General features: G+C 38.1%; 1 protein-coding gene across 3 annotated transcripts in view; it reads right to left on the reverse strand.

Annotated features, from left to right (window-relative positions):
* ANKIB1 (ankyrin repeat and IBR domain containing 1) overlaps positions 1–23,368 on the reverse strand; it is a 177,589-nt gene that overhangs the window by 134,412 nt on the left and 19,809 nt on the right. The gene's annotated exons all lie outside the window — the stretch shown is intronic.

Genomic DNA, 23,368 nt, shown 5'->3' on the forward strand with positions numbered 1-23,368 from the left:
TGTGTGTGTGTTTTGAGTGGGTCAATCTGGACTCTAAGACTGCCACAATAAAAAGGGATTAAGTAAAAGTCTTGTTTGTCACTTGGACATGGAACACAGCTGTCTGGTTTTGCAGAGTCTCCGCTTTCTTGCTGCAAAGACTAACTGTAAGCTTTCTGAGAATGCTAAATTCACAGGTCCTAATTACCTAGGTCTGACAACTAGCTAAAACCTCATACTGTCTGATATGGGCCGTTTCAGCCTCAGCACGAGCTCTGCTGAACTAAAAGCAGGAACAGGCTCAATGAGCAGAACTCTGACTCTGGGACTGCTGCAAATTTAGGACACCCCTCTGTGGGCTCTAAACTATGAAAAACATCAATAGATGCCAGCTGGGTTGTCTGGGTCACATCCAAATGTCCACAGGAAAGGACTTATTCTCTAATGGGACAGTCTAAAATTGAGCTGCTGATTGACTGTATTTCTGATGAAGTGGCTAATTGCAATTCTTAATTTGTGATTCCTGCCAAAAGCTACAAGTTGGGGCACATCAGAAGGAGTATGACCCCTCCACACCTATTCCTGACAGACTGGATTCTGGACTCCCTTTAGGGAAGGGATTCCCAAGCCCTGAGCTATAGACTGGTACCTGTCGATGGCCTGTTAGGAACCAGGCTGCACAGCAGGATGTGAGCAGCGGGCAAGAAAGCATTACTTTCTGAGTTCTGCCTCCTGACAGATCAGTGCAGCATCAGATTCTCATAGGAGCGCAAACCCCATTGTAAACTGCACACACAACGGATCTAGGCCGTGTGCTCATTATGCTTGATGATGTGAGGTGGAACAGTTTCATCCCAACTCCATCCCCACTCTGCTCGTACGAGGAAAAACTGTCTTCCACATAACTGGCCCCTAGTACCAAAAAGGTTGGGGAACGCTGCTCTAGTGGATGTCTCACTGTCTCACTGCTTTTGCCTTGTTTGGGTTTTCTGATTCATTGCAACTTACTACAATGGACTGATAAACCTGACTCTACTTCCCTTATCTTTCTCCTGGTACACATATCTTAGTGAGACAGTTTATTAAAGGAAGCTTTCCCCAAAAAGGATTGTTTTCCTAGGCTGCTCACTAGATAACTGGTCAGGAAAAAAGAGTGGGGAAGTTATGTAAATCCACTATGAAATTTTTGAAAACTCGGCGTTTGTCCTAACCAATTCCTACAAGTTGGGGCACATCAGGAGTATGACCCCTCCACACCTATTCCTGACAGACTGTCTGGAATGAAAACAAGAGATAGCTGGAAAACTATAAAGTTAAGATTGCTAAATGGGACACATTTTGTAACAACAGACACAAAACAAAAACCGGGCACCTAAGGAGGCATAGGAAATGATTTGTTTTTCAGAACTGTTTTTGGAAGTGTTCTTCTCTTCCTGAAGGAAAACTTCCCATGCTGCCTTTCTAAGTGTCTTCAGCACTTTGAACTCAAACTGACTGCTGAGCCTATGATTATACCTAACAGCCCTGATTACGAGACAGCAGAGGCTGGCCCAGCTTCTGCACTTTTTCCTTTTTTAAAAAAATTCTTTATGATTTATTTATTTTGACACAGTCTCGTTCTACAGCCCAGGCTGGGGTACAGTGGTGTAATCATAGCCCACTGAAACCCTGAACTCCTGGGCTCAAGCAATCTTCCCACCTTAGCCTCCTGAGTAGCTAGGACCATAGACTGGTATCACCATTCCTGGCTAATTTTTTTTGACACAGGAGTTTCACTCTTGTTGCCCAGGCTGGAGTGCAGTGGTACGATCTCTGCTCACTGCAACCTCCGCCTCCCAGGTTCAAGTGATTCTCCTGCCTCAGCCTCCTGAGTAGCTGGGACTACAGGCAACTGCCACCACACCGGGCTAATTTTTGTATTTTTAGTAGAAACAAGGTTTCACCATGTTGGCCACACTGGCCTCAAACTCCTGATCCCAGGTGATCCGCCTGCTTTGGCCTTCCAAAGTGCTGGGATCACAGGCATGATCCATGTTACCATGCCCGGCCTAATTTTTTAATTTTTAGTAGAAAAGAACTCCTGCCCTCAAGCAGTCCTCTGGTGCTAGCATCCCAAACTGCTGGGATTACAGGTGTGAGCATCCACATCCAGACCCTGCACTTTCACACAGAACATTCATATATGATTGTCATCCATACATGAAAGGCATATGAACTGGTATCATGGACAAGCTAATCTGTTTGGAAATGACTGTATTCAGACATTCTGAAAACCAAATACCAAACTGAATTAAATGAACTGGAAACCCTTATGTAGGAGACCCAATGGTGAGAATTCATAGTGGGAACTGCTGGACTAATACAGATGCTCCTCAACTTATGATGGGGTTATATTTGAATAAAGCTACTGTCAGTCAAAACTTAAGTCAAAATGCATTTAATACCCCTGTAAGCCAACTATAAAGTAAAAAAAACTGTAATTCAAATAATCATTAAATCAAGGACTATCTGCATATGTCCTGCTTGGAGTATCCTAACAATTGTGAAGTCTTGTTTTCAGGAGTACTATATTAGTCCATTTTCACATTGCTATAAATACCTGAGACTGGGCAGTTTATAAAGAAAAGAGGTTAAATCCGTTCCAGGTTCTGCAGGCTGTACAGGAAGCATGATGATGGCATCTGCTCTGCTTCTGGAGAGGGCTCAGGAAACTTACAATCATGGCTGAAGGGAAAGGAGGAGCAGACACTTCACATGGTGGGAGGAGAGGCAAGAGCAAGAGCAAGGTGGGAGGTGCTACACACTTTTACACAACCAGATCTCACAAAAATTCACTATCACAGCAAGGAGATGGTGCTAAACCATTCATGAGAAATTCACCCCCACGATCCAATCACCTCCCAACAGGTCCAACTTCAACATTACGGATTACAATTCAACAAGAGATTTGGTGGGGACACAGATACAAACCATATCAGGTACTATTAGTGTCCTCTGGAAATGCACTCCTTTCATGTGTACCCTGATTATCAGGACACTGCTGAAAAGCCTCAAGAGCTTACATGATTCAACTTAGCCAGGTATGTGCTGTCCAAATTGATGCTTCAGGCCAAATAAAAATGAAACTAAAATGCAGAAACGGAAGGAGGAAACCACCTTGCTTTCTATGATAGACTTTTATAATCAATGAACTTTGTTTTAACTATTCAAATTCCGGACCTCTAAAGGGCTTAGCTGTCAAGGTACCTTGGCCAAATGCCAAGGGAGTGGACTGTACAGAAAAGACTTAATATATCAGGCTTGAAGACGGCCATCCTTAGAAAGGCCTGCTTGTAAGACTGGCCCATGATTGGTATCTGGAAACTTGGATTCCTCTCCAAGGGAATAAACTTTTGACCTTTTAAGGTTTCCATAGTGGAGACAGGAATTTTTAAGGTTTTACAAGTAAAGATGTGGTCAGTATAAACATAGTGTCTGTGTCTGTCACAGATGCCACTTCTACCTATTAAATTAGTAAATGAGTTCGGAAACACAAATTGAAACCATTACTCATTGCTGGTGGAGGTATAATTTGGAACAATTGTTCTGTAGAATAATTTATAGTATTTGTTCATGTTGAAGATAAATATATCTTGGGCTTAGAATCCTAATTCTACATATGTTCACCTCTACATATTACCTAATATATGTATTTTCTGTATCTAAATGCGATGTAATGAGACCAACTTTTAACAAGCTTAAAATATCAGTTTGCATCTATGTACTAAGCGTAGTTTTGCAAAACTTTTAATTATATACAGATGAAGATATATCACACACAAAGACATATGGCATGTATATGTGTATATAAGGTTATGAAATAAAATTACTTTTTACTGTGGGTTATAATTTTGAAAAATTAATAGATATTATCCTAGGATAACTCCTATAACAGGTATACAAAGAGACATGTACACTGATGTTTATTTTGGCATTACTTAAAATAGCAGGGGTTAGGCAGCCAGCAAGGGCTACTGTAGGATGAAACTGACTTCGTGGTTTCATTGTGTATCCCAAGTGTCAAAATCTTTAGGTCTATTCCTTTAGGCTAAGTGGAGGAAAGAAGCTGAGGGAGGTCTTGCCATTTAGTTTGTGCACTTCTACTTAATCCCGTTAGAGCTGGGTGCATCACCCCCAGCTCTATGTTCCTGTCCTTCTGGCACACTTTTTCCAGGTTAATATACTTCCTGTCTTCTTCCTGCCATTTGGGGTTGAATTAATTTTTATTGTGTGGGTCCATCCCTCACATTTTGCAATGTTAATCATCCTTGACCTCTGCCAATTAAATATCTGCAGTGTTTTCCAGACATTGTTACAATTTTTCAAAAGCGCAAGTATTTTCAGATACTCTCCTGAGTTGGTGATGGGCAGCACTACCCAACTTAGGGGAGAAATCATTAAAACAATTGGGAGCCGGGTGCGGTGGCTCAAGCCTGTAATCCCAGCACTTTGGGAGGCCGAGGCGGGTGGATCATGAGGTCAAGAGATCGAGACCATCCTGGTCAACATGGTGAAGCCTCGTCTCTACTAAAAACACAAAACATTAGCTGGGCGTGGTGGCGCGTGCCTGTAATCCCAGCTACTCAGGAGGTTGAGGCAGGAGAATTGCCTGAGCCCAGGAGACGGAGGTTGCAGTGAGCCGAGATCGCGCCATTGCACTCCCGCCTGGGTAACAAGAGTGAAACTCCGTCTCAAAAAAAAAAAAAAAAAAACCAATTGGGAACAGTAGTTTTTAAACATCTGGTCATTTGATTCAAAGTAGACTTACATCAGTAATATCTAAGTACAGAGATGTCTATGTCTTATACACCCCAGTGATCATGTAAAACTGAAAACTTAGTTAACATGCTCCTGAAATCTCATTAAATGAGAATAAATTAAGAAAAAAGGATAAATCTACAAGGTCAAAAAGAACGAGAGGAAACAACAGCAGTTGAAAAATTTCAAAAAAGCTTTGAAAGCTGAAAAACAAATACACAAAAGGCAACTAGTTTAGCAAAGCTAAATTAAGTAAGCAAAGGTCAAACCTAATTCCATAACCTTTAAAAAAGCCTACTTTGTGTTAAATAATACCAAAAATCTTAGGAATTGGTGGTATAGGTAGCTTTGAAGTATGGTGACTGACAAAAAACAGCAAAGACTAAAAAAAAATCTTTTTTTTTTTTTTTTTTTTGAGACAGGGTCTTATTCTATTGCACAGGCTGGAGTGCAGAGCTCATGTCGCAGCTCACTGTAGCCTTCATCTCCTGGGCTTGGGCTATTCTCCTGCCTCTCAGCCTCCCATGTAGATAATTTTTTTGATTTTTTTGTAGTGACAGAGTTTTGCAGCCTGGGCAACATGATCAAACTCCTGGTGTCAAGTGATCTTCCCACCTTGACCTCCCAAAGTGCAGGCATGAGGCACCACACTTGGCCAAAAAATCTTATAAGCAGGTAGGATTGACCAGATTCTCTGCCCCAGCTCATGCAGCTGAGCTAATGCTCCTGTCCTGATCCACTGCTTTTTTTTTTTTTAAGGAAACACAAAATTACTAGATTTACAAAAATATGTATGATAAATGTACATGGCAAACATCCTTATGCATCTAAAATGCAATTTCCGTACTTAAAACCCTTCAATATAGTAGTAACTGTAAATTTTTTTAAAGGCACACTCATATAACTTACTACAACAGAATTTATCATCTTAGATTCCTTATTACAATCTAATTTTGACCTAAGAATAAACTATCTTTTATTACTGATATTTTGCACAAATTTCCTACTGCTCTAAAGTTAGCCTAGGTTCCTTAAAGTTAGGGATTACATCTTTACTCTTGTTTTTGTTTTTTCAAATCTGCAGTGCCTAGTAGTGTTTTGTATATTATCAACACAAACTTTAAAAATTGTTTGTAGGTACTCAAACTTTAGAAATAAATAATAATACCAGTCATTCGGGGAGGGAGTAAAATAAATTCTTGATTGGAAAGAGAAAAGTTTAACTATTAAAAAGCTGTCTGAGGCCATGGGTGATGGCTCACACCTGTAATCCCAACACTTTTGGGAGGCCAAGGTGGGAGGATGGCTTGAGCCCAAGAGTTCAAGACCAGCCTAGGCAACATAGTGGGATTTCATCTCCACAAAAAATAAAAAAATTAGACAGCCATGGTGGCACACACCTGTAGTCCCTGCTACTCAGGAGGCTGAGGTGGGAGGATCGCTTGAGCCCAGGAGGTAAAGACTGCAGTGGGCTTTGATCACGTCACTGCACTCCAGCCTTGGTGACAGAATCCCTGTCTTCGAAAAAAAGAAAGAAGAAGAAAAAAGAAAGCTGCCTGAAACATTAACCACTGTTAAGTAGTGAAGCTTTAAGGCAGTCATTTCCCAAGTGCTACAAATCTCTACTCCCACTGTATTAGTTCCGGCCTGCCATCCTCTCCTGCCTAGCAGACTATATTGATCCATCTTCTTTCATCTGTTTTCCCTTCTATAATCTTCCACCTGTTTTCCCTATATTTACATCATCTTTATCAGTGATTAATAGTAGTTATTGCTGTAACAATGATTCTCATTATTTAGGCAATGCAATCTTGGTCATCTAGGTCACTGGGTGACCTAGTAGAGGTTTCTGGATCATAAAATGAAACTCATAGGAAGAAATAATTTCTTCTTTTTCTGAATGTTGTCTAGAGACAGAAAGGACAAAGCTGAAAGTGGAAGACAAGAATATGCAAAGAATCCTAATCCTTTATAATGTCATTGAATCACTAAATTAACCAATCCTTGAACCATTCTGAGTTCAGCTGAATAAAAGATGATAAATCATTCTAATTGTTTATGCCATTTTGTGTGACAAAATAAATTTATCATTGTACATGCCCAAATAAGTTTTTCTATTTCTTGCATTTGAAGGCATTCTAACTAACACATAAATTTTCTTTCTTGTCTAATTTTGACTTCCCTGGAATTGATAATGGTTATCTTTTTTGCACCTACAGGGGCCACCATCACATATACAGTCCATTCTTGACCAAAATGTTATGTGGCAAATGTGGTACTTATAAAGAGTACTATATAAATCCAATAATACTGTATTTTCACTATACTTTTTCTATGTTTGATATGTTTCAATACACAAACACCATTTCGTTACAATAAAACTGCCTACAGCATTCAGTACAATAAGATGCTATACAGGTTTATAGCCTAGGAGCAATAGGCTTTTCCATATAACCTGGGTTTATAGTAGGCTAAACCATCTAGGTTAGTATAAGTATTTCATGATGTTCACGTGAAAAAATCATCTAACGATGTATTTCTTAAAATGTATCCCCATTTTTAAGTGACACACTATTTTTTCCAAAATGTTCCATCACATTCATCATTATCCACATTATTTTCCATATGCAAAATGATCTATCATAATCCCTACTGTATTCCCTACACCGAGATCCCCTCCTGCACCAATCCTGGCCAGATACTCTATGGGCCTGCTGTACCACTGTCATCCTAGGGCTTTTCATTCTGGTTCTGCTGTACAGTCTTAGTCAAAATCTTCCTCCTTTTTGAACTATGCCCTCATTTTCATAAAGCACATATTCTAATAGCCTACTGAGAAAAAGAAACAATTAAGGGTAAATTTTTTGTCCTTTTCTTCTACTCGCTCCTTCTCCAAGGTTACTGACAATTTTGAAGTAATTACTTTATCATCATCTAGCTTACAGTATTACTGCTAGGTGTCTTAATTCCCAATACGTTTAATGTCACTTGTTTTGTTCTCTGTGGAATTTTTCGGATCTTTTCTTTATCTCCCCATGGATCTCCATAGTTATAAAATTTCACTGATATGCCTTGGAGTGGTTCTGTTTTTTAATTGTGGTAAAATACACATAACATAAATGTTACTATTTTAATAATTTTTAGGCATACAATTCAGTGGCATTAAGTAAATCCACATTATTGTGTAAGCATCACCACCACTCAAGTCCAACATTTTTTCATTTTCTAAAATTGAAAGCCCATACCCGTTAAACACTAACTCTTCATTTCCCCTTACTTTAGTAACTACCATTCCATTTCCTATCACCAGGAAATCATGTGGTTCTTTTTAAAAATCACTTTTTTACTACAGAGATCCATCTCCTTCATTCGGTCCTAGGATAAATTCTTTGATCATTCCTGCCTGTCCATTTCATTTCCCTGCTGTACCTTTTTGGAACTTCAATATTTGGATGATGGACCTCCTAGGCATATCCTTTAATTTTCCAATCTTTGTCTCATCTTTAATCTCTTTACCTTTTGTTCTACTTTAAGAGAAATCTCCCTAACTTTATGTTCATATAAAGTTTCTTATCTTCCAACTATTCTACTGAATCTAGATTCCTGCTCTCATATTTTAATTTCTATAGCTCTTTATTGTCATCTTGTTGCTCCTTTTCCTATAATAGCCCATGGACATATGCAGCATGGACATAATGTCTCATCTCTACAAAGGCAATAAATATTCCTTTTTTTTCCTTCTTTTCTTTTTTTGAGACAGAGTCTTGCTCTGTTGGCTAGGATGGAGTACAATGGCTCAATCTCGGCTCACTGCAACCTCTGCCTCCCCGGTTCAAGTGATTCTCCTGCCTCAGCCAACTGAGTAGCTAGAATTACAGATGTCCGCCACCACATCTGGCTAATTTTTGTATTTTTAGTAGAGATGGGGTTTCTCCATGTTCCATGTTGGTGAGGCTGGTCTTGAACTCCTGACCTCATAATCTGCCTGCCTCAAGTCTCTCAAAGCGTTGGGATTACAGGCATGAGCCACTGTGCCAGGCCAATAAATATTCTTTTAGAAAAGTTTTCCAGGCTCAACATACTTAGAAGTGTCATTCTCCCCATTATAGACTTGATGCAATTACAATCAAACTCCTGGCAAGAATTTTTATAGATATAGCTGATTCCAAAATTTGTATGGAAAGGCAAAGGAACTAGAATAACTAAAAAAATTTAAAAAGAAGTATAAGGTTGAAGGAAGCACACTAATTAATCTAAGTCTTACTCTAAAGCACAACAATTAAGACAGTATAATATTGGCAGAAGGATAGGCACAAATGCATGTAACAGAAAATAATTCAGAAAGAGGTATATACAAATATGATCAACTAATTTTTGTCAATGGTGCAAAACCAACTCTAAGGAGAAAGGGTAGTTTTTCTCAACAAATGCTGTTGGAAATACCAGACATCCAAGTGAAAAAAAAACAACAAAAAAGAACCATGGCCTAAGATACCAGGACAACTTATACAAAAATTAACTAAAAATTGATCATAGATTGAAAAGTAAGACTTAAAACTATAAAACTTTTAGAAGAAAAAACACAGGAAAAATCTTCATGACCCGGGATTAGGGAGAGTTCTTAACATAACAAAGAAAGCATTATCTATAAAAGAAAAAAATTGATAAACTGGACTTTATCAAAATTAAAAACCTGTGCTCTACAAAAGACACTGTTATTAAGAGAAAGAAAAGAAAAACTAAAGACTGGGAGAAAATATTTGCAAATCAATAACAACAAAAATGCTACAACTTGGATGAATCTCAAAGGTATTATGATGAATGCATGAAACCAGGTCTCAAAGGGCTAAATACTATATGATTCTATTGATATGACATTCTCAGAAAGACAAAACTATAGCTTTGGAAAACAGATCAGTGGTTGCTAAAGGCTAGCGGGGTGGGAGAGGGTATGATTTGACTATACAGGGATAGGACTAGGGAGTTTTCTTGGGGTGACAGAACTGTCTGAATCCTGATTATGATGGTGGTTATACCAATCTATACACGTGTTAAAATTCATAGAATTGTATATCCGCATATGTCCATTATACTGTATGAGAATTTAAAACATAAAAAAGTTTTCTTCTACTATCTGAATTACTGAAAATCATCCAGGTGTCCCCTACTCCAACTTATTTATTTGTTTCAGCCTCTCTCTCTACCATGGTACAGAAATTTCTCAAGTATCTTTTTGGTTCATTATTCAGTTAAGAGTGAAGTACTTCAAAATGACCGGAGGCCGGGTGTGGTGGCTCATGCTTGTAATCCCAGCACTTTGGGAGACTGAGGCAGAAGGATTGCTTACACCCAGGAGATAGAGACCAGCCTAGGCAGCATATTGAGACCCTGTCTCTACAAAAAATTAAAAAATTAGCCAGGCATGGTGGCATGAGCCAATAGTCCCAGCTACTTGCGTGGCTGAGGTGGGAGGATCACTTGAGCCTAGGAGGTTGAGATTGTATGTAGTGAGCCATGATGACCACTGCACTCCAGCTTGGGTGACAGAGTGAGACCCTGATTAAAAAAAAATTTTTTTTAAAGACCAAAAACTGTATTGCGGATAGTTAGTCAATAAGAGATAGTTGAATACTTTCAGTTATGGGAAAGAAAGAAGATACAATGCCAAGGTAGTCAAAATATTTTAGGTGATAGCTGCTAATCCCTTGGAAGGTATCAATGAATCAAGTTACTTTAGGCTTACATAAAATAAAGTCAGAATAATTCTAGTTTATACTAGGGCAACAGGGCCCTATAAAATGTCTGATAACAGTAAAAAGGTTTTCCTTACAGAGCTTTCCCAAAATTTCACATATTTACATATTCTTCATAAATTAAGATGCTGTTACTGAGTAATCAGTATGTGAATGAAAGCATAACACAAAGAAACTTTTCCAGTGGGCCTACTTCACTTCTCTTATTGAAAGAACAAATCACAAGATAATACAAAGATACTTACTTTTCTATCCAGGTTCTACTTGCTTTTTCTAATTTAAGTGAAAGATTATTTCTGAATCATAGGCTTACTAGATAATAGTCAAACTCTTAGATTGCTGAATAACTATAGCCCTCACTTAAGGAAACTGGTTTAGAATCAGGGAATATTTTATTATTTTCCTGTCCCTCAATGCTAGCCCACTGATTCAATCTAAGAAACAGGGTAAGACATGCTATTACAAAAGAGATTTCAGAAGAAAGTGAACCTATACTATAGGCAATGCATAATACTTTCAATTTTATTATAGGATGAAAGATACAACTTCTAATGTTCTTCCTGTTTAAAGTCAAACATTAAGAAGAGTCTGGAAAACACTGTGGACTACTGCCACATTTGCAAAAGTATCTTCTTGTGATGAATAATTTATACTTTAGAGTAATGCTTTCCCCAAACACTCTACCACAAGCTGTTCTAAAAATGAAGGGTATTTCTCCCTTAAATCTCTTAAAACTTACTAAACAAAAGCTTAATGTAAGGCACTTTAGATAAGATGCAAGTTGAAAGGAAATACCTAGTCCACTGTGGTAGTGTTACTATTAAGTAAAAGGACACCATTTAAGACAGGCCAAGTGCAGTGGCTCACGGCTGTAACCTCAGCACTTTGAGAGGTTGAGGTGAGAGGATCACTTGGGTCCAGGAGTTCAAAATCAGCCTGGGCAACATGCTGAAACTCAGTCTCTACTAAAAATACAAAAATTAGCCAGGTGTGGTGGTTCATGCCTCTAATCCGAGCTACTGAAAGGCTAAGGTGGGAGGATCGCTTCAATCCAGAACGCAGAGGTTGCAGTGAGCCAAGATTGCACCACTACATTCCAGCTTGGGTGGCAGAGCGAGGCCCTGTCCCTTCTCTCCTGAAAAAGAGTAAAGACAAATCCTAAAAGAAGATAAAGCCTTTTATAACATGATTGCTTCAGTTTTTAATTCACTGATTTTGCAAAAATACAATCATATGCCTTTAAAGACCTAGGGGCCACAAATGCTTTCTTCCGTTATATTCCAATTTTATTTACCTGACAACGGTTCCATACCTTTGCTATTAAGAACAATCCAATTTTTCTGGAGAAACCCCTTTTACCACAGTCAAGACATAGTTTAGCAGAGCTCCGCTCCAGGTACAAAGTAACTCAATGGAGAAAGAATAGGTTTTTCAACAAATGGTATCGAAACAACTAAATATTCGTGTGCAAAGAAACCCTTTCCTTCTTGATGTATCTTCTCAGGACCCACCTTTATCTCAAAAACAAAACAGAAGTATACAGAAAGAATTTTTTCCTCTCCTCATGGTCAAGTTTACAAACCAATCTGTACTTGAATGTGTTTTTCTCTTTTATCTGTTACAATGAAAGTACACACCTGTAGAAGCAAAGGCATATGTTCTATTTATGCAACAGATCCCTTCCTTTTCAAAAACCTTTCCTTCCTTTCCAAAAATTATGTTATTTCATTTGTCTTAATCCATTCCTATACCACCATTTCCCTAAAATCTAGAGAAGGACAATCACCCATCTAGATCACCCATCAACATGCAAACATGTTCTGTTATTTTCTATCATTAAAAAATAACTGGGCATGGTGGCGTGTGCCTGTAGTCCTGGCTACTCGGGAGGCTGAGGCAGGAGAATTGCCTGAACCCAGGAGGCGGAGGTTGCGGTGAGCCTATATCACGCCATTGCACTCCAGCCTGGGCAACAAGAGCGAAACTCTGTCTCAAAAAAAAAAAAAAAAAAAAAAAAAAATCTCCTGGCTTAAAGGATGGTCTTCTCAATAGATGCATGGTCACTTGCATATCCATATGAAAAAATTAATCTTGAACCCTATCCAAAACCCCACACCAGATGAACTGCAGATGCATATGTGAAAGGTAAAACAATCATGCTTTCAGAAGAAAATATGAAGGAACATATTCATCACCGTAGCATAAACAAAGATATACAAGACAAATAAAAATCTCTATGGAGATTTTTAGGAGTATACTGTATACAACATTTAGGAATATAATGAATGAGAAGACACAGATTAGCATATACTATATGATTCAACTTATGCGAACAACCACAATGACAAAACTGTGTTGTTGAAGTCATGATAATAGTTAGTCTTGGGAGGCATAATTTTCACTGGATGGATGAGGAAAGGCTTCTCGGGTACTGACTATATTCTAGATCTAGATCTGGATGCTAATTACATAGCTGTGTTCACTTTGTGATTATTTATTGAGCTGTATTCTTGATTTCTGTGTTTTTATGTATGTATGTATATTCAATAAAGTTTCTCACATTCTAAAAAATATAAATGAAACAAAAACTCCACAAATATCCCACATAGTAGCTACTACACCTTAACTCTGCCCTACTTAACAGTAAATCTTTTCGAAAGAGTTATTTACATACCTATTCCATTCATCATTTCCCATTTGCTCTTCAACTCACTGCAATTTAGCTTCTATTCTCACCACTCCCTGTTTACCAACAGCAATATACCATGTGTGCCAACTGTCAACTTATTGCCTCTCAACTCAAAATTCATCCTCCATTACCCACTGTGCTTTAACGAAAGTAGGCATTGGAAACTACTTTCCTTTGCTGGCTGTAGCTGTATATGGGAGGGACACTACAGGAGAAAGGATTCTTTTCCTGGTTTTGCTCTATTCTTCCAGCAGGCTTCAGCAGTGTGTGGATGCTAACTGTGAATGGTACCTTCCTGTTGGCAACTTATCTTGGCATCCTGGAGGATGGCTTCTAAGCACATATCATCTGCATGTGTAGACTCCCAGAGAGGTCTACAGTTTCTTCCCCAGCACCCTAGAAGATAGCTTTCCAGGCAGTACACAGTGGTCCCGGTGAGTTCTGTTGGTGGAGCACCTCCCATGGGCTCTTTTTCCTGGCCCCACAAAGGAGGGTTTTCTATAGGTCAGTTCTTGAGTGCAGTACCCCAGAGAACCTCCCTGCCATCCCAATGGCCACAGCTATGCCCTCTCCAATGATCTTTGAATCTCAGTTCAGGGGTGGTAGAGGGGGCCTCTTTCAGATTTGTTCCTTCCTTGGGTGCTCTGCCTCAGGCCTAGTGGTAACGGTTACTCCCTATATCTGAGATAGATATATACGTATATTCTTTAGAGTTCTCTTTTCCCCTCAGTAGGTAATCTCCTGTTAGAGTAAATAATCCTTTACATTAAATCTTCCCTTTTCACATTACTTTGTGGTTTCTATCACTTAACTGGACATGGACCATATCACAAAATCCAATATATTTTCTCCTACTCTCACCCTACCTGAAATCTTAGCAGCCTTCTGAATAAATGTTCTCTCTTCCTCCTTTCTGAAATGCTTCCCTGCTTCAGCTACCAAGACGTCAGGACCTCCTTTCTTTCCTCCAACCTCACTGGACACCTGGTTCTCAGATTTCTGATGGAATTTATCTGGTGTCTGAATGTTAGAGGTCCTCTGAGCTTGCTCCTAAGCCCCATACCTACTTCTTCCACTACATTTTTCCCTAGTTGATCTCATTCTGTTTTAGGAGTTTAAATACCACAGATACTTAAGTATACTGATGATTCCTAACTTCTGAACTATTTACTTCTGAACTATTGACTTCTGTTCTGATATCCAGACTCCTATATCAGTGCCTATTTGACACCTTGTACTGGAGGTGTAATTGATTACTTCGATTCTTTTGATCCTTTCTACCAACTTGTTCTTCCTCCAATCTTACATATCTCATACATGACACTGTCACCTGCTCCCTCAGGCCAATAACAGAAAAGTAATCCTTGAGTCCTTTCTTCCCCTCATACTACGCATTCAATCCCTCAGTAAGCTTTGTCAGGTCTAGTCTGAAAATATATTATGAATATGACCAAATCTTCCCATCTCTTGGATAATCCCAGCTCTGGTCACCTTCACCTCTTAGCTGAACAACTTCAACAGCCTCATTCATTTGTCCATTTCTACTTTTGCCCTCTCATCACTACAATCTATTTTTCACACACAGCAGCCAGAGAACAGTTATGTTTTGCTTTACAGCAAATTCAATGGCTTGAAGCTGCACCAGAATAGTATTCAAATTCCTCCCACATCGTGCTTAGTATGTTCCAGCTACAGTGGCCCCTTTTCTGCTCCATGAATATATCAACTCTTTTTCCTTTCTTTTTTTTTTTAACCCTTAGGGCTTTTGCATATGCACTTCCTTCTGCCTGAAATATTCTTACTACTCTTTCCTCAATTCTTAGACTTTAACATCTTCTCATTCTTCCAGCTTTGTCTTAAATATCATGTCTTCCACTGCAGGTGGTGGCTTATGCCTGTAATTCCTGTGCTTTGGGAGATGGGAGGATTGCTTGAGGCCAGGAGTTCAAGACAAGCCTGGACAACACAGCAAAATTCCATCTCTACAAAATGTGAAAAAATTAGCCACTTATGGTGGTGCACACATGCGGTCCTAGCAACTTGGGAAGCAGGAAGACAGGAAGATTGCTTCAGTTCAGGATTTTGAAGTTACGGTGAGCTATGATAGCGCCACTGGCACTCTATCCTGGGCAGCAGTGCAAGACTGTCTCTAAAATAATAACAAAAATATCACGTATTCAGAGATACTTTCTTTGAACACTCTATCTATTGGTCTTTAATCCTGTTATGACATTATTCACTATCACTGAATCTATGTATCCCTTCAAATCATTTGCTACAAATTTGATTCATTTCTATGTTTAGTGTTTGTCTGTCCCACTAGGTTATAAGTTTCCTAAGGGCAGAGACCCTGATTGTTTTATTCACTGGTGTAACACTAACACCTAGCATTTTGGCACATTAAAAAACTTAATAGGTATTTATTGATGAATGAGGCCGGGCACAGTGGCTCATGCCTGTAATCCCAGCACTTTGGGATTACAAGGTAGGCACATCACTTGAGGCCAGGAGTCTGAAACCAGCCTGGCCAACGTGGAGAAACCTCTTCTCTACAAAAAAATACAAAAAAAAAAAAAAAAAAAAAATTGGCCAGGTGTGGTGGCATGAACCTATAGTCCCAGCTACTCAGGAGGCTGAGGCACGAGAATTGCTTGAACCCGGGAGGCGGAGGTGGCGGCGAGCTACGAATGCGCCACTGTACTCCAGCCTGGGTGACAGGGCATGACTCTCTCTCCAAAAAAAAAAAAAAATTATTGATGAATGAAAGATTGATTCCTGAAAATATTCTCCTCCTCCTCTGAATTGTTACTATGGTTGGCATTAATTTACTTCATAGCCACAATGTCATTGCCTCTTCCCCCATAATTGTCAAATTTCTTATTTTTTAAACATATAACTTAGGTTTTCCTTCTGCCACAATCCCTTTCCCTCCTTTTCTCTCCCAGGAAAACAAAAAACAAAAACCACTATCCTAAAGTTTGTTTCTTAAAAATGCAGAATAATCTAGGTGTTCATCACTAGGATAGAGAGAGTAAGTGGTGGTTAATCATACATTGGAACACTGTGCAATAGATATAACACATTAAAAAAAAGTTACATGTTCACTGTCTTGAGGAATATTTTATTTGTCCAGTCAAATTATAAACTTCTGGACAATGGTTTTATACTTCTTTATATTTCCCACAGGTATTACTGTCCATATTTTCCAAATCCCAAATTAAGGCACATAATTAACAGAGAGGCCAAATATATTAAATAATACTTGAAATCATATTTGTCCTGAATACTGTGAGAAGTGTGTTCATTATACCCATAAGCAACAGAGTAATCCTGAACTTAAGTAATCTATATCTATACTCATATGTAGGTATGTATTTTGGTGACAATTATGGTAACTATCAGCCAGAACCCAATTTATCATACTAACATTTCAGTAACTTTTTTACACTAACTTTTAAACAAAAGTATGAAACTTGAGAGAGGTATTGACACTAATACTTCTTTTCCATTTTTTATGCTTTCTTCCATTTGCAATAATATTCCTGACCTTTATCTACCCCCAGGATATTAACAAATCTGGGAAGAAAAAACTGGATATGCTTACTTTTTTGGTTACTCACTTGGTTCAGAACTCAAGTAAGGAACAGAAGTCCCTCCAACCCCCAGCAAAATATCAGGTTTCTTAAGACATGTTTTAATCTAAAGTGCAGCAAAATACATATTCTACATACATATAAAAATATATAAAATATATATAGTATATAATACATTACATATATATTTTATATATATATAATATATATACTATATATCATATATATCACATATGATATATATATAAAGATGTTTTAAGGAAGGTGAGAAATATAAGCTTTGCCTCTTTTAATACAGTATCGTTTATCTTTATGTAATCCAAGCTTTCCAAAAATGACTGTAAAACTATATTAGGTAAACATAAAAACAGGACAAAGTGTTAACCAATGGATTAACATAGCTCTTCTTTGAAGACATGCAACTTACTGGTTTAATATTACAGAATTACATCTTAGATAATGTTGTTAAATGAACATATTTAATAATAAAGCTTGAAGAATACAGGTGTAAAAACCTAATCCTGTGGTCTATGCACCTTCTGTCGTTTCATTCCCATACAATCTCACCTGCATTTTACAATAAGAAAGCACAGGTTTGGAAGTTTAATCATTTTGAAAAGGCCATATTGAGAAAATTATGAACACAAATCTTGGTTTGAATCCTGGCTCTACAACTTACTAGCTTACAAGCTACTTAAAGTTTTTGAGTCTTTTTTCCAATATGTAAAAGTAGACAATTAGGCCTCCCTTGCTGGGTCATTATAAAGTAAGGGTGACAAAATGTGTAAAATACACACAATGTTTGTTAAATACTAGGTAGTCAGTATAATGTAGCCATTATCACTGTGATCACTAACTAATTAACTTCCCTAGAATCACACAGCTGTCTCTAAAATCTTTTTTCTTTCTTTTAAAAATAAAATTATAGATAGTTATCTAAACAGGAAAATATATGAAAAAGTAAAAATAAGAAAATAAAAAGATCATTATAATCTCCAAATCCTGAATTATTCAGTGTCAACATATTGGTATATTTTCTTTTTCTCTTTCTTGTATATATACAGCTTTCTTTTAATTGCAGAACAAGATCATGCTATATACGAAACTTGTAATCTTTCCTTTTGTACTTACTTTCTCATGAACATTTCTCCATTTGATTAAGTATCCCTTAGACACATTTTAATAACAATCAAATTCTGCTATACAGGTAATAGTTCAGTTTTTGTTTTACATTTAAGTTGGTTCTAATTTATCACTATTTTGGGTAAAGTTGTGTTTATCTTTGAACCTAGGCTTTTTTTCCTACAGGGTGTCTTAAGTTATGTAGCAGTATCTGTTTTCTCAGCAAAGCCCCTATTACTATGCATGTTGACATTCAAGTCCTGGCATGCATATGAAAGAATTAATTTATACTGTATACATCTTCAGTTATAGATACAGAATCTTAGCATTAAGCACATTCTATTGCCATAGCAACCAAATATAAGTTATATTTAAAAGGGAGTTAAGAGCTCCCATGTCTACTGTCTGTTGCCAAGCCCATAGACCCAGTCTGAGGCTAGAACCTCTCCAACATCAGAAATAGGAACCCGAATCCTATGCATTTGACTTAATGCTTTTAAATTCACTTATTTTCCATCAATCTTAATGAAGTAATGAAGGACAGAGTATAACAGCCTGTAACATCTAAAAGAGACATGAAGAAGTGAGATTAGAGTCACTGTGCTTCTCTGCATCCTGAAGAAATGGCAGCAGGATGAACATAAGTGCCACAATGACTCTTTCAAATTGAAAAGTTAGGACACGAATCAAAACATGATTTGACAATAGGGTACAATACCACAAATGAAAAATCTGAAGTATATGACTTCCATAGCAAGTACATAAAATTGAAGTTTGAGTAAGAGAAAAGGTGCTTCCATGGAACTTAACTGCTCCAATTAGGGGAGTTATTAAGCACTAGCTACACAAAAATACTAAAATGTACAAAACCCTCAAAAATCAAAACAGGAACAATACTCTCAATCCAGGCTTAAAGGAAAAAAATAGGTATTAACATTTCTTGGAGAATATGAAAAAAGCTATGGTTTAAAGTTATAAATCATGACATAAAGTCATCTAAAAGCAAAATGCATACCAAAATATCTCTATTAGTGTTAGGAAGCACCACAGTCAATTACAGCAATTAATACTTCATATACCTTAAAGAGAATTAAAGGATGCTTAATTATTACTCAATATAATACATAAACTTAGGAACTACAGTTTATGACAGGGGTAGCCTGTTGCCAAAGAAACATATAGTAATTTCAAGTCCAAACAAGAGAAGTGTAGCATTTATCGATTTTAGAAAAAGAAAAGCAGAGTACATGCTGGAAGTCCATAATTGGACGCCTATGCTAGAGTTACAGGATTTTCAAGGATACTTCTCAGAGGAAAAGAATAATCTTCTTGACAGCTAAAATAATCATCTCCTGCAACAACTATTTATCAACCACCTATCATGTGCTAGGCATTATAGTAGATGAAGGGGAATGCAGCAGGAAAAAAATAAACTAAAATCACTGCGTTTTGTTTTTTCTCAAATAAAGTCAGCAAGGAAAGTTTTGGGATGCTGTTATGTCTAAAAGGGTAGTCAGCAAAGGCCTTGCCAAAGTGACTTTTCTTTTTTTTTTTTTTTTTTTTTTGAGAGACGGTCTCACTCTGCAACTCAGGCTGGAGTACACTGGAGCAATCATGACTCACTGCACCGTCAGCCTCTGGGGCTCAAGTGATTCTCCGACTTCAGCCATCTGAGTAGCTGGGACTACAGCTGTGCACCACTATGCCCAGCTAATTTTGTTTACCTTTTGTAGAGAGGAGGTCTCACCATGTTGCCAGGCCAGTCTTGAATTCCTGGACTCAGCCTCCCAAAGTGCTAGGATTACAGGTGTGAGCCACCAGCCAGGCCCAAAGTGACGTTTCAGTAACAAGCTAAAGAAGGTGATGTAGTGAGCGATGTGGTATCTAGGGGAGAGAGGAAATAGCCAATGCACATGCAGGAGCATACCCTATGTGTTCAAGGAACAAAAAGGAGGCCAGTGTTACCATAGCATAGAAAGTAAGGAAGAGGAGGTGCAATTCTCGTCTCTGATAAAATAGACTTTAAACCAACAAAGATCAAAAGAGACAAGGACATTACATAATGGTAAGAGGATCAATGCAACAAGGAGAGCTAACGATCCTAAATATATACGCACCCAATACAGGAGCACCCAGATACATAAGGCAAGTTCTTCATGACTTACAAAGAGACTCAGACTCCCACACAATAATAGTGGGAGACTTTAACACCGCATTGTCAATATTAGACAGATCAACGAGACAGAAAATTAACAAGGATATCCAGGACTTGAACTCAGACCTGGAACAAGCAAACCTAATAGACAATTACAGAACTCTCCAACCCACATTCACAAAATATATATTCTTCTCAGCACCACATCGCACCCACTCTAAAATTGACCACATAATTGGAAGTAAATCACTCCTCAGCAAATGCAAAAGAACAGAAATCATAACAGTCTCTCAGACCACAGCACAATCAAGTTGGAACTCAGAATTGAGAAACTAACTCAAAACCGCAAGCTTCATGGAAACTGAACAACTGGCTTTTGAATGTTGACTGGATAAACAATGAAATGAAGGCAGAAATAAAGATGTTCTTCGAAACCAACAAGAACAAAGACACAACATACCAGAATCTCTGGGACACATTTAAAGCAGTCTCTAGAGGAAAATATATACCAATAAATGCCCACATGAGAAGCAAGGAGAGATCTAAAATTGACACCCTATTGTCAAAATTGAAAGAGCTAGAGGAGCAGGATCAAAAAAACTCAAAACCTAGCAGAAGACAAGAAATAACTAAGATCAGAGCAGAAATGAAGGAGACAGAGACAAAAAAAAAAAAAAAACCCCTTCAAAAAAATCAATAAATCCGGGAGCTGGTTTTCCGAAAAGATCAACAAAATAGACTGCTAGCCAGATTAATAAAAAAGAAAAGAGAGAATAATCAAATAGATGCAATAAAAAACGATAAAGGAGATATCACCACAGATTCCACAGAAATTCAAACCATCATCAGAGATTATTACAAACAGCTCTATGCACATAAACTAGTAAACCTGGAAGAAATGGATAAATTCCTGGATACTTGCCTCCTACCAAGCCTAAACCAGGAAGAAGTCGAAACCCTGAATAGACCAACAACAAGGTCTGAAGTTGAGGCAGCAATTAAGAGCCTACCACCAAAAAAAGCCCAGGTCCAGATGGGTTCACAGCCGAATTCTACCAGACATACAAAGAGGAGCTGGTATCATACCTTCTGAAACTATTCCAAATAATCCAAAAAGAGGGAATCCTTCCTAAATCATCTTATGAAACCAACATCATCCTGATACCAAAACCCGGCAGAGACTCAGCAAGAAAAGCAAACTTCAGGCCAATACCCATGATGAACAAAGATGCAAAAATCTTCAATAAAATACTGGCAAGCCGATTGCAACAGCACATCCAAAAGCTTATCCACCATGATCAAGTAGGCTTCATCCCGGGGATGCAAGGCTGGTTCAACATACGCAAGTCTATAAACGTAATTCACCACATAAACAGAACCAAAGACAAAAACCACATGATTATCTCAATTGATGCAGAGAAGGGCTTTGATAAATTCAACAGCCCTTTATGCTAAAAACCCTCAATAAACTAGGTATTGACGGAACGTATCTCAAAATAATAAAAGCTATTTACGACAAACCAACAACGAATATCATACTGAATGGGCAAAAACTGGAAGCATTCCCTTTGAAATGTGGCACTAGACAAGGATGCCCTCTCTCATCACTCCTATTCAATATAGTACTGGAAGTTCTAGCCAGAGCAATCAGGCAAGAAAAAGAAATAAAGGGTATTCAAATAGGAAAGGAGGAAGTCAAATTGTCTCTATTTGCAGACGACATGATTGTGTATCTAGAAGACCCCATCGTCTCAGCCCAAAATCTCCTGAAACTGATAAGCAACTTCAGCAAAGTCTCAGGATAAAAAATCAGTGTGCAAAAATCACAAGCATTCCTATACACCAATAACAGACTTAAAGAGAGCCACATCAATAACGAACTGCCATTCACGGTTGCTCCAAAGAGAATAAAATACCTAGGAATACAACTAACAAGGAACGTAAAGGACCTCTTCAAGGAGAATTACAAGCCACTGCTCAACAAAATAAGAGAGGACACAAACAGATGGAGAAACATTCCATGTTCATGGTTAGAAAGAATCCATATCGTGAAAATGGCCATAGTGCCCAAAGTAATTTACAGATTCAACGCTATCCCCATCAAGCTACCAATGACCCTCTTCACAGAACTGGAAAAAAACACCTTAAACTTCATATGGAACCAAAAGAGAGCCCGCATAACCAAGTTAATTCTAAGGAAAAAGCACAAAGCGGGAGGCATCACACTACCGGACTTCAAACTATACAAGGCTACAGTAATCAAAACAGCATGGTACTGGTACCAAAACAGAGATATAGACCAATGGAACAGAACAGAGGCCTCGGAGGCAACACAACATATCTATTACCATCTGATCTTTCACAAACCTGGCAAAAACAAGCAATGGGGAAAGGATTCCCTGTTTAATAAATGGTGTTGGGAAAACTGGCTAGCAGTGTGCAGAAAGCAGAAACTGGACCCCTTCCTGACACCTTACACTAAAATTAACTCCACAGGGATTCAAGACTTAAACATAAGACCTAACACCATAAAAATCCTAGAAGAAAATCTAGGTAAAACCATTCAGGACATAGGCGTAGGCAAGGACTTCATGACCAAAACACCAAAGCATTGGCAACAAAAGCCAAAATAGACAACTGGGACCTAATTAAACTCCACAAATTCTGCACGGCAAAAGAAACAGTCATTAGAGTGAATCAGCAACCAACAGAATGGGAAAAAATTTTTGCAGTCTACCCATCTGACAAAGGGCTGATATCCAGAGTTTCCAAAAAACTAAAACCGATTTATAAGAAGAAAACAAACAAGCCCATTCAAAAGTGGGCGAAGGATATGAACACACTTTACAAAAGAAGACATACACAAGGCCAACAAACATATGAAAAAATGCTCATCACCACTGATCATTAGAGAAATGCAAATCAAAACTACGTTGAGATACCATCTCATGTCAGTTAGAATGGTGATCATTAAAAAATCTGGAGACAACAGATGCTGGAGAGGATGTGGAGAAACAGGAACACTTTTACACTGTTGGTGGGAGTGTAAATTAGTTCAACTATTGTGGAAGACAGTGTGGCGATTCCTCAAGGACCTAGAAATAGAAATTCCATTTGACCCAGCAATCCCATTACTGGATATATATCTAAAGGATTATAAATCGTTCTACTATAAGGACACATGCACACGAATGTTCACTGCAGCACTGTTTACAATAGCAAAGACCTGGAAACAACCCAAATGCCCATCGATGATAGACTGGACGGGGAAAATGTGGCA

Source organism: Sapajus apella, unplaced genomic scaffold, assembly GCF_009761245.1.
Source record: "Sapajus apella isolate SASKATOON/1434 unplaced genomic scaffold, GSC_monkey_1.0 scaffold81, whole genome shotgun sequence".
NCBI classification, from domain to species: domain Eukaryota; kingdom Metazoa; phylum Chordata; class Mammalia; order Primates; family Cebidae; genus Sapajus; species Sapajus apella.